This window comes from Daucus carota, chromosome 2 (genome assembly GCF_001625215.2).
Source record: "Daucus carota subsp. sativus chromosome 2, DH1 v3.0, whole genome shotgun sequence".
Classification (NCBI taxonomy): domain Eukaryota; kingdom Viridiplantae; phylum Streptophyta; class Magnoliopsida; order Apiales; family Apiaceae; genus Daucus; species Daucus carota.
Window position 1 is genome coordinate 13,561,765 of NC_030382.2, and position 12,227 is coordinate 13,573,991.

Here is a 12,227-nt window from a genome sequence, read left to right on the forward strand (position 1 = left end):
GATTACAAACGACTAACTAGCTACTCGGAACAGCAGGACAGACTCGATAAACTCAGGAACAACACTGGACTCAAACCCAAGACCAAACAGCAGCAACTCGGAATAAACCCAGCAGCTAAACTTAACGAAAAACTCGACTTAAAACTGAAACGAAACTCTGTGAATCTAAACCCAGCAAACTCAGTTTAAAACCCAGAACAATATATAGCTGCAAACTCAAAACCATGACTCAATACAGCAGAACTCGAAGCAATACACAAACACTCGACTCAGACTATCGCAGCAAACAGAGAAACGCGAACTCGGCAATGAAATCGAACAAAACTCAGACTCGATTTACAAACCCAAAGCAAACACTACAACTTGAAAACGACTCGCTGAAGATTCACAAACTCAGTGATTAAAACAGGTTACTCGACTCAAAACAGATGACAGCAGCAGAACAGAACTCAAATTTGCTAATAATATGAAACTAACAGAACTCGACCGTGACTCGGACACTCGGCGAAAGAACAGGGCATATGCAGGTGTGTCGAAACTCGAAAGAAATAAAGCAGGGGAGGTGGGTTTTAGTTTGAAAACGAAAACAGAGTAAGTGGGTCTTTGCGTTTAAACGAAAAACAGAACTCAGGAACTGGGTTTGATATTATAAAACAAATACTAAAACGAGTGTGTACATATATTTAACCAAAATGGATGCTGATCTTTACTATCAAAAGTGAACTTGCCGAAGTAACATTAATATTTGGCAGCCTTTAAATCTAGATATTTAACCCCCACACAAATCATCTTTTGTGCTAGAGCTTTTACCTTCTTAAAAATTAAAACTAAAAATTAAGAGATCTACACTAATATCAAGCTCAATGACTTCTTTTTTTCCCAAAAAGCAATGAAGCATATGGTGGTACTAAGAAGCAACATTTCACTTGGAGCAAGAAAATAGAGACAATACAAGATTAAACTAAAAGAAGATTTGCATTAAAATAAAAGTGTTTACAAATATGATATGAAATTGAGAGAAGAAAAGAAGATCTAGCACTATACTACCTACCAACTAGGAAAAGACTAGGTTAAAAAGATTATGATTACAAGTAAAGAGATGGGAGATTTATAGCTAAAGATTTAGGGTTTAGGGGTAGGGTGGCTAAATCTTGTCCATCCATGTGCCATGTGTGTTGGGTAGATCATAGCCCTCCATGTGCCCCCTTACTTGCCAACTCGTTTTGATTTTCTTCTTTTCTTTTCCCTTTTCTTCTTTTTCTTGCATTTTCTCTTCTTTCTTTATTTATCTACAATTTCCTGAAATAAAATAAATAAGCGATTAATACTACGAAAATAAACAAAAAATAGGCACTTAAATATGCAAAAATATGGACTAATCACTTGACTACAACGGTTTCTGAGGTAAAGGTTCTTGTTTAAGAACTGTTCTTACAATACTTTTTCTTTTCAACTGTTGTGCTAAAGCCTTCATACATCAATTTTTTCCCACAAAAAAGCTTGACGAATATGTCTTTAGACAACGTTTTATTTAGAAAGGACCACTTGTGTAAGGACCCTTCTCACAATATGAGCATTTTCAAGGTGTTGTGTGAAATCTCTTGTACAACAGATTATATATGGTCAAAAAAAGCTCGTCCAAATATATGTTTACACAAGGCTTTTGGTTTTTTGTAAACTTGTTTGTACATTTCTTAGACAACGGATTCCATCTTCAATTGCATTTGTGTTTACTCATCTTAGACAATGGTTTTTGCATTCAGACAATGATTTTAAATAATATAATTAAACTATATATGCTGGAGAATATAAATTAGCAAGCCAAAAATTAGTAACAAAAGTTTTCATTGCCAACTAATAACCATAATTACAATTAATCACAAACAATAACTTATGATCTTACAATGTTCCAATCTATATAGTTGAATTAAAGTGCAAAGAGGATAAAAATTTAACAAATTGAACTCCAAGATGCATATAAGAATGCTTTGTCATTACAAGCCTCCATTCATTCTTCATCATTTCAAGTTGCAGCAACAAAATACATGACAAGACACTTATCAGTAGCTTTCCATGACCATGATAGTGGATACCATGAACTGCATATCTTGCTTTCGCAAGCCAAATCTCTGTACCAGATATTCATCTTCACATCATAAACCCTGTTTCTTATCGAGTCAACGGCTTTCAACACACATAAATACATATAATTTTTGCTGTTATAAACCACAAAACATGACTTGTAATTCTAACCTTTCACAAAGATACTACACTCCATATCATAACCATGGCAGAGAAAGATGAGACCCCTTGGCTCTGAACTTGGCACCTGCCAACAAAAATAAAAAGCTTAAACAATAAAGAAAAGCATATTAGACATCAAAAAAAAACAGAATCATCAATGTATTAACTTGTCATTGCACTAAACTTGACATAATATATAGCCATGAATCACGATTGAACATCTGAGCTTATTACATTAACTAAAATTTTAAGAAAGCACATTTGCATGAGTGGATGACTTTAGTAAAAACAACCTGATCACAAATTAATGAAATTTATATTTCAATTCATGAAATATGGTGTAGGCCTTACAACACCATATCCAGTTGAGACAACCAAAAGAAGCAAGCGAGTAAGAGTCTTCTTGACAGAAATTATAGTTGTTGCCCACAATGTAATGTCCACTGGCCTAATTCCAGTAGCATTAAGATTAACATACTCAAAATACCAACAAGTTAAGCTTATAGGTTTAGTATTACAAATCTTGTAACTCAACACCATCTTCTTGTTGTTTCAAGATTCTCATCAGACTTGTGAATATATATAACAGTCAAATTACCTGGGTAAACATTATAGTCTAAAATATGTGGTGTCTCAGAGTGATAGTCAGCTGCCATTTAAATTTAAAATGGATCAAACTTGGGCATACAACAATATATGTGAAAGTCAGGGAATCACAATTCACACAGGGATTTTGAATTTTACAAATATATATGCAAGACCTGTTTATCTTTGAATTTTATTATACTCTTCCCATCTAGCTAGTAACAACAAAGCGTACAACTCTCAAAAAATGAATCAGCTCTTCTCATACAACTTATATCCAGACTTACTAGAGATGCATCTCTTTCCACCAGACCACATTTTGTGGCAACAGACTAATCAAAAGCACCATATTCTCCAATAACAGATGATTGCCAACTGCTAAATATATATAAATAACATCTTAAAGTCATATAAAGGTATCCACAATATGTTAGAGATTTACAAACCTCATCAGCCAAAACTAAAACTAAATTAATAAAATTAATAAAATCATCTCTCTCCAAACACACAGATGCAAAACAACATCCATCACTTTGTTCACTAATCACTATAATATACACAACTACAAATAAAATCACACACAAAAAAAAATCGCATATAGATTCCAATTTTGTCCACAAATCAAGTATAATTAGAGAGCCAAAACCATTCTTTTACCTCTTTATAAGGTAAATTGTTGTTAAATCAAGCAGAGAGGTCAACGCCGACATCAAAAACTTGAACCGTCTGGGGTCACTACCGGCACAACAGATCTGAGTAAGACTTGTAGAAAATGAGATAGAGACACAGAGAGAGACCAGGTGGGGGGTAGAGAGGGAGAGCGAAGGAGCGAGACATGACTATGTTATTCAACAAACCGACACTGGAGAGAAGAGGAGAGAGACACAGATGCAGAAGAAGTGGGGAGAGACACAGATGCTCATATAAATCTCCCGCTTATGAAATTTAGGTCAAATTAGGAGAAGGGGGGAAATTAGAATTTGGGTGAAATTTTTTAGGAGGGAAATGAAATTGGGTAACCTTGTTAGCTAGAAATAATTGTAATATAAATAAAAATATTAATGTATTGTGATATTCATGTAGTTGAATTATGAAAAAATAAATATTTTTTTTACATTATATGCAAGAAGTTTATTTATCTTATATTAATTTCTAACAAAAATATAGTAAATGTATTTTTTCTTGAAATGAGACTCGTACCCAATTAACTTTAAGTGTTAAAATAAATTTCTCTATAATAAATTCTCTTTTTAAATTGCTAAAAAAACCTTTTAAAGTATTAAGATTACAAGTATGCTTGATCAATTTTTTATTTTTTACTATTGTTCTAAAAAATATATTCATAATAGGCATATAAAAAAATATGTATTGTTCATTTGTAATACCAAGATAATTTTATAGTTCGGACGAAAGTATTAGTATGTATTTTATGTTTACAGTTTAGAAAGTACTGGATATAATCTCTATTATGTATACGATTAACTCTATATTAATTTATAAATATTTTTTCGATGATCAAACCGTACGGATGTCGAGAACTAACAATATTAGTCGTGTATAAATAATAATATTTTTTTATGTTTATTTTGTTTGTTTTTTCATTTTTATGAGTTAAAAATTCACATTTCCTTGATCAATTATTGTTTTTCTACTATTTGTATTAAAATATATATTTATATTATGCATATATGCAAATATGTATTGTTCATTTGTAATACCATGACAATTTTGTACTTCGAACGTAAGTATATGTATGTGTTTTATGTTTACAATTTAGAAAGTACTGGATAGAATCTTTGTTATGTATATGATTAGCTCTGCATTAATTTATAAATATTTATTTTGATGATCTAACCGTACGGATGTCGAGAACCAACAATATTAGTCATGTTTAAAAAAAATCAATTTTTTTAGGTTTATTTTGTATGTTTTTTTAACAATACTAATCAATTATAAATTTTGTCTTCTTGTAAAAAGGTATTTTTTGTCTTGTAGTGTCTAACAGACAATGGTTTTTATACGCACATATGTTGTATCATTGAAAATGACACAACTGTTACGAAAGTTATACCGTTGTTAGAGAATTCATTGTCTAAATTAGTCTCAAACAACGCTTCAGGGAAAACCCGTTGTATAAAAGTAGTGTAGACAACGGTTTATGGGAAGAAAACCGTTATATAATATATTTTCATTTTTATGAGTTAAAAATTCGCATTTCCTTGATCAATTATTGTTTTTCTACTCTTTGTATTAAAATATATATTTATATAATGCATATATGGAAATATGTAATGTTCATTTGTAATACCAAGACAATTTTGTACTTCGAACATAAGTATATGTATGTGTTTTATGTTTACAATTTAGAAAGTACTGATATAATCTTTGTTATGTATATGATTAGCTCTGTATTAATTTATAAATATTTATTTTGATGATCTAACCGTACGGATGTCGAGAACCAACAATATTAGTCATGTATAAAAAAAAATCAAATTTTTTTATGTTTATTTTGTATGTTTTTTAAACAATACTAGTCAATTGTAAATTTTGTCTTCTTGTGAAAAGGTATTTTTTGTCTTGTAGTGTCTAACAGACAATGGTTTTTATACGCACATATGTTGTATCATTGAAAATGACACAACTGTTACGAAATTTATACCGTTGTTAGAGAATCCATTGTCTAAATTAGGCTCAAACAACGCTTCACGAAAATCCGTTGTATAAAAGTAGTGTAGACAACGGTTTGTGGGAAGGAAACCGTTGTATAATAAATTTTCATTTTAATGAGTTAAAAATTCGCATTTCCTTGATTAATTCTTTATCTAATGCAAGAAAAACCTGTGACTATCAAGAAATTGATTATTTTGTTATAACTTTGGTTAGAACTTTTGAATCTTTGCACTCTCTTATGTACATTTATTTTCTTAAAATTTATATAGTTAGACAACATTTTATTATTAGTAGAGGCTTGTCTATAAGGCCATGTTACGATGCTAACAAAAACACTTGTATGTTAGCTTTCCAGTCACACAATACTATATAAAACCCTTGTTTGAACTGCTTGTAAACAACAGAAAAAATAAAACACTTGTCTAATTTCAACAACGGTTTCTTAAAATATTGTCTGAAGTTTCTTCACACATCGGCTCTCAAAACAGTTGTCTAACATGCATCATTACACAATACCACAGTTAAGAAACCGTTGTCTGATTGAATTTACTAGACAACAGTTTTTTAACCGTTGTAGGTCGTAGGTGTTAGACAATAGTTTTTCGAGGACGAAAAGAAAATGTTGTGTCTTTTTTCCAAACAACGCTTTTTTCACCGTACGTTGTCTGATTTTAAAACTTCATATTAAGACATGAAACCGGTTCTGGTAAACCGATACACATTTCAACTAATTACTGGATTGTGTCTATAAAGACTTGATTAATGATGATAGGATCTGTTTTATATTTATATTTGTTCTACTCGATTATTTTTTTGGATATTGTATGATATTTACAGAATTAATCCTTTTTTCTAAAAGAAAAAGGGTGTATTTAATTTGGATTTTTATGAATTGTAGATGTTTTTATTTTATGAGTTAAAATAAGATATTATAGAATCGAGATATGTTTTGAGTTTAAATACAATGCTCCAAATTCTTATTAATTATAAAAAAAATTATAAGAACATAACATATATTGAATAATTTCATAAAATACATCACTTTATAAATTAAAATATTAAATTTATCACTTTTTGAATATCACGAGATTTTAATAGATTATAAACGATTTAAATTTAATATCGCATGACTCTAAAACATAATTTTTTAATCGAATGAAAAATCATTTTGATATTTTAAAATAATAAAACTATAATTAGATATCTCAAATGTATAATACTACAATCTTAAAGATATCAATTAAATACACCTCAATGCGGTGAATATAAATCCCTTTAAATAGCCCTAATGAATGGACACACCCTGCAAAAACGTCAATTTCCTGAATCCCTAGAAATGCTAAACCCTAGTTAAGAACCACAACCATTTTGTCACCGCCTTAGACCTTAGTAGAATTTCGTTAGCGCATCTTGTCGAAGACTTGGTGGAGATGAATGGTTCTGCACTGTTCCATGTGTAGTTGTTTTACTTTAACAAGTTTCTTAAATAATGAAGAAAGTGCTCAATTAAATATCGAGATTCGAAGTCTCTTAGACAGTGCTATGGTGCTTGCTATTGAGACGAATTAGTTTGAGAGTGCTTTTCATTTTAGATTGGGATGAAGCATCGTATGGATTACTGGCTCGGAGTTTTAAGTACAACTTATGAATGTCAGGATAGTGCTTGTTATTTTGTATGCTTGGCCACTTTAGATTGATTTAATCTAGACATATAAAAGCTGATAATCAATTATATGATAATACTTGCAATTCTATATGCGCATCATTCAATTCTTGTTTTTAGATATAAGCAAAGTATGTTCTTCTTGACTTTAAGATATCTTTAGTCTTGTCTAGTGGTATTTAGACTGTTTTGGTATTTGCAGATGAGTTCTTACAGTCAAGTGGACCATGCTCCTCACAGTATTCTTTCTGGCTGATCAGAAGGTGAAAAAACTCAGAGGTATAAGTGGTTTATAGCAAGTAGTAGCTCCCTCGCATAATATTTACATCATCTATTTGTATTTTGGCTGTCTAAGTTTGTTTTTGTTCGCACTCAGATACTGTTGCTGTTCATTTGTCTAGAGGTAATAGGGTTGCCCTTGCGCCTTTTGTTCTTGCTTGTATTTAGAGAGATATGAGGGTGTTACGTAATGGAAAGGTTAAGACTGTCGAATCAGGGTCTGGAATTGGTCTGAAGTTCACTATATGGCACTGCGATTTAGTGCAAATGTGGGTTTGGGAGAGGTTTGTGGAATTGAGGTCAAAGCCAAATGTCATAGAAAGGGGAGACCCTAGAACAGCACGGTGGAACGGAGTCACAAAGTTGAAAGTTTCACAATTTGTGAAGCTTCTTGAAGCTTTTAGACATCTATAAGCTGGTAATCAATTATCAATTATATGATAATACTTGCAATTCTATCTTCGCATCATTGAATTCTTGGTTTTAGATATAAGCAAATATTGTTCTTTTTGACTTGCAGATGAGTTCCTATAGGCTACAGTCAAGTGGATCATGCTCCTCAGAGTATTCTTCCTGGCTGTTCAGACGGTGAATCTCTCAGTTGCGTAATCATTGTTTCTGTGTTTGACTGTTCTTAGAAGTGTACCTGTGTTTTGAAGTATTAAAAAGGAGTGTTTGGAGGTACATGGCGGAAGCTCAGATTTTTCAGTAATGCCAGAGTACGCTTCTTGAAGTTGGAGCACAGCGTTCAAAGGATCACTTGTGATATCTATATTAATTATTCGCGAGGTCAGTTGAAGGCCAAGTTGCTGTTCTGGATCAATGGAATTGGTGAACGCCTTCAGTAATGCCGGTACATTAGCTTACAGTATAGTGAGTGTGTTAAATGAAATTTAAACTATAGTTCTACTTGTTAGGTTTTACTGTACACATTATCCTCATCAGATGTTTATAATCTGGAAAATTGTTGTGTCTCAATTGCTTTAAGATCAAATTGAAAATTAATCCATTTTGGAAAGGTAGACGAGTTAAAGTGGCTAATGTTAGTTTTGTACTCCAAATTTGGTGGAAGTTTAGAAAAAAACACATGATCGAGACAATTATGTGAATGTGGCAATCCCGATAGCTAGACTGATCAATTCATTGAATACTACTTGTAGTTAAATAATGAAGAAAATGCTCGGTCAAAGATTGAGGCGTAATGACTCTTTTTAAGGTAATATACTTTTCTTCTTATTTTGATGTGTCTTAAACATTTATTGCCGAAAAAAGTGGTACTAAATGTGAAAGAATTAGTTAATAATACCAATATAAATTATTTGTGTGGATGATCTCGATTAATTACTTACCCCAATTGGCAGCACAAAAAAATACTCGAACAATGACGTTGGAGTTTGACCAACTCCAGAGTTTTGACTACTTTGATACCATCAGTCTCCTTCTATGCCCCGTCCCTTCAGTTGGTTCTCTTGAATTAGGGGTGGCCTAATAATTTCGGTAAGTCGTTTTTTTTATTTAATCCCAAATGAATATACAATTTTTTCTTCCCGCACGTCGCATCACACACATCCCACAAATGAAAGAATTGTGTAACCAAGATTTGTCTTGGATCTGCTAGATTATCATGTGTGTATTTCCATATGATTGTATCATCGACTGGCCACCTTGGATTGGTTAAATTTAGACAAAGGCATGCTATATTGCATGCTCTACTGCCGTCATATGGAGATATAAAGATTCTTCCTTTATTATCAACTTACCTTATTGCTTAAACTAGATAATTCAATTACAGCTATCGATCTTTATATATATATTTCAAAATTAAATAACCAATAATTAATAGTAATGCTTGCATTTCTTCCTCTAGTCATCACCATATATTTCTTTTTGATATATGCTGAGAATTTTGACTTCAGATATCTTGAGCCTTGTCATGTCTAGTATTTGCAAACGAGTTCTCTGGTAAAACCTGCGGGGCGGGATATTCTTTCTCTCATCGGACCTGAGAGGGAGGATGAGCAAGTGAGGCAACATATCATTGAAGACTTGTGAGATGCTGTTCGGACCGTGGAAAGTCTTAGAGGTATTAATGCTTTATAAGAAGCAGTGGCCAGTATGTCCCTAGTTGGCTAGTTTGTTTTCTAATTTCTACATCCTTGATTCATGCAGAAATAGAACTTCATATTAAGACATGAAATGAAATTTGTCAGGACTAAGTTTTTCATGGAAGTTTATTATTTTAATTCTATGTCGCGCATGCTTGACCTTTGTGATGTCTTTGTTCAGAAATTACTAACTGGCATAGGCCTGTGTTGTAATTTCATTCCGTCAGAAACATAGAGATAAAGTAGTATAGGAAGTGAAATATTCTGTGATGGTTAATATTCTGTGTTGATTAATATTCTGTGTTGGTATTGGTTTGTTACATTCTGTCTTCACATCAGTCATGTAGTATGTTTTGTGGTACAGGGACAAATATCTTTTCTTAAAATCCTGTTTACCTTCGTCGTAGTGAGTGTGTACTCAGTCTAGTTGTTATCAGGACTACTGGAATTTTCATGCTTACCTACATTTTATCGTACTGAATGGTCTTTTTTTGGTATGTGATTATATGATTTCTGACATTGTAGTCAGAAGATCTTGCCACTTCAATTTTAGCCACAGTCGGGCTGGCCTAGGGATATCATGAAACAAAGTGATGGTGCTGCTTGGGTTGGCGAACTTCCAGAATTTTATAGAAGTATGGTTAAAGCTGATTATTTAGGTGTAGACAATACATCCGTTTCTGCCTCATCAGAGAGAATTGATGATGAGATTAAAGCTTTGACACAAGATATAGCAAGTTATCAGGTACATGTAAATTTTTGGCTCACTGAACTGTTACTGTTACTGTAGCAATAAGATGTAATTTGCAGCTATGTTAAAGATAATATATTTGATTAACGCAAGAATCATTATTTCATTTTACTATCATTAATTTTTGGTCAAAGAGGGTCTCTAATTTGTGGAACCAAATTTGAGGAAGATGTAGTTTGTGGAACTAATATTTTGCAACTTGTAAACTCTTTGTTTAACACAGTTGAATTAAAGATAATATGATATGAGTTTTATTATCTGTCTACTAAAGTAAGGTACAATAAAATAATGTATATCATGCTAGTCACTAGTTCTGGAAAATGGCCTGTAGAATGAGATACTTTATCACCGAAAGGAATTTTTACTTTTAATTTAAATGTGAAATCTGTTGTATGATTATATATTTGTTTTGATAATCAGTATTAGTGAATTAGTTTCTGTATGAATCCAATACAAGAATGTTGATTCCTTATCTAACTTTAAAGCTACACATTGTTGTTACTCGATCAGATAATGAGATGAGATTTCTGTTATCTTCTCCAAACAATAAGTCTGTAGCTCTTGTAATTTACTTTTGGCATCGTCCAGGTCAGTTGTGTGGAGCTCATGCAGTGAGACCAGAAGTTGTTCAATATTGTTTTGATGGCACAGCAGCCAAACTAACTAAAATCCCCATTTCTGCAGATCAGCAAATAGATCTCTGTACTTGCTAATGATATCAATGTTGAAGTCAGCCATCGAGGTTCAACCCTTACTCTGGACAGTACGAGATATTGGGAGAAACATGGCATGGCTGTCGCAGACACATTAGCACTCTATGTAATCACACACACACAAATACCCTTGTGCTGGTATGTTTCTCATTGTTGGAGACCCTGTAGCTGCTTAATGCATTTCTAGCCCCAGGTTTTTTTTTTTTTTCACTTCTTACATGTATTTTCTTAGGTTGAGGATCCTTTTGAGCAGCCTAATATCATTGCAAGGACTATTACCAAAGAGATTCAGACAGAAACACGGGAGGAAACTATGACAGGGACAGGTCAACAGAGAAGCATCAACACCATCACAGTGGCATCTAACTTAAAATGTAATGAATGATAAATGTTCTAACAATCCCCATGTCAACAGACCAGTGCAGCCAATTCAAGCACAACCGATCTGGAGGGCAAAACCCCCGAACTAAATGCCAGAAGTTTCTTTCTATTGTATACTGATTATTGATATGGATGATCTTGGTTATTGTTGAACAAATCATTTTAAAAATAGTTTGTTATATGAATGTAACCATTGAACCATTACATTTAAAGACTGTGGTAATGTTTTTGATTAAATGTGTGTTTCATATCAATATATTAGTGCAGTGTACCTCTTTTCTATAGTTAATAGTAGAATTTGATATTATTTAAATGATATACTTGTATAGGTGAAACAATTTGGAAAAGTCAAACATTTGCTAATATGAGTACGTATTAGCAAGCATAATGAGAAAAAAATAAATTTACACTACAACGTTTGAGACCTCTGTGAATACGAGTAAACAATAAAAGATTTGAAAACAAAATTGTTATTTTTTAAACTCATTTCTTTATTTCAGAATCGGGTTATAGTTTATTGAGAATTTTTTACGATTGTATTTTAATACTTATTATATTAAGTGTTTTGTCTTAATAAAATTTTTATTTATCAAATAATAAAAGGTATGAGATATTTATAAAACAAGTAAATAATTAATATGAGATATTTATTTACAAAACTAAATAATTAATATATAATATGGAGTTAATCGAACTAAAAATTTGTAACAGGTTACAGCACTGATTGTATTTGATATCATATTGTGTGTGGTGGTTGTTTGTATTGTTTTGGTAATTTAACACCACTGATGAAATTGGTAAAAACACAAAAAATAATAATAAGAGTGATTGTT

The 12,227-nt window shown here is 32.0% G+C and overlaps 1 long non-coding RNA gene across 1 annotated transcript; it reads right to left on the reverse strand.

The window, feature by feature from the left end:
• Nucleotides 1-1,834: 1,834 nt before the first annotated feature.
• LOC135150213 (uncharacterized) lies at nucleotides 1,835-3,656 on the reverse strand. The gene is made up of 3 exons (XR_010288494.1): nucleotides 3,487-3,656; nucleotides 2,254-2,329; nucleotides 1,835-2,129 (listed from the first exon to the last, which is right to left on the reverse strand). It is a non-coding gene; the product is annotated as an uncharacterized LOC135150213 (long non-coding RNA).
• Between the last annotated feature and the right edge of the window lie 8,571 nt (nucleotides 3,657-12,227).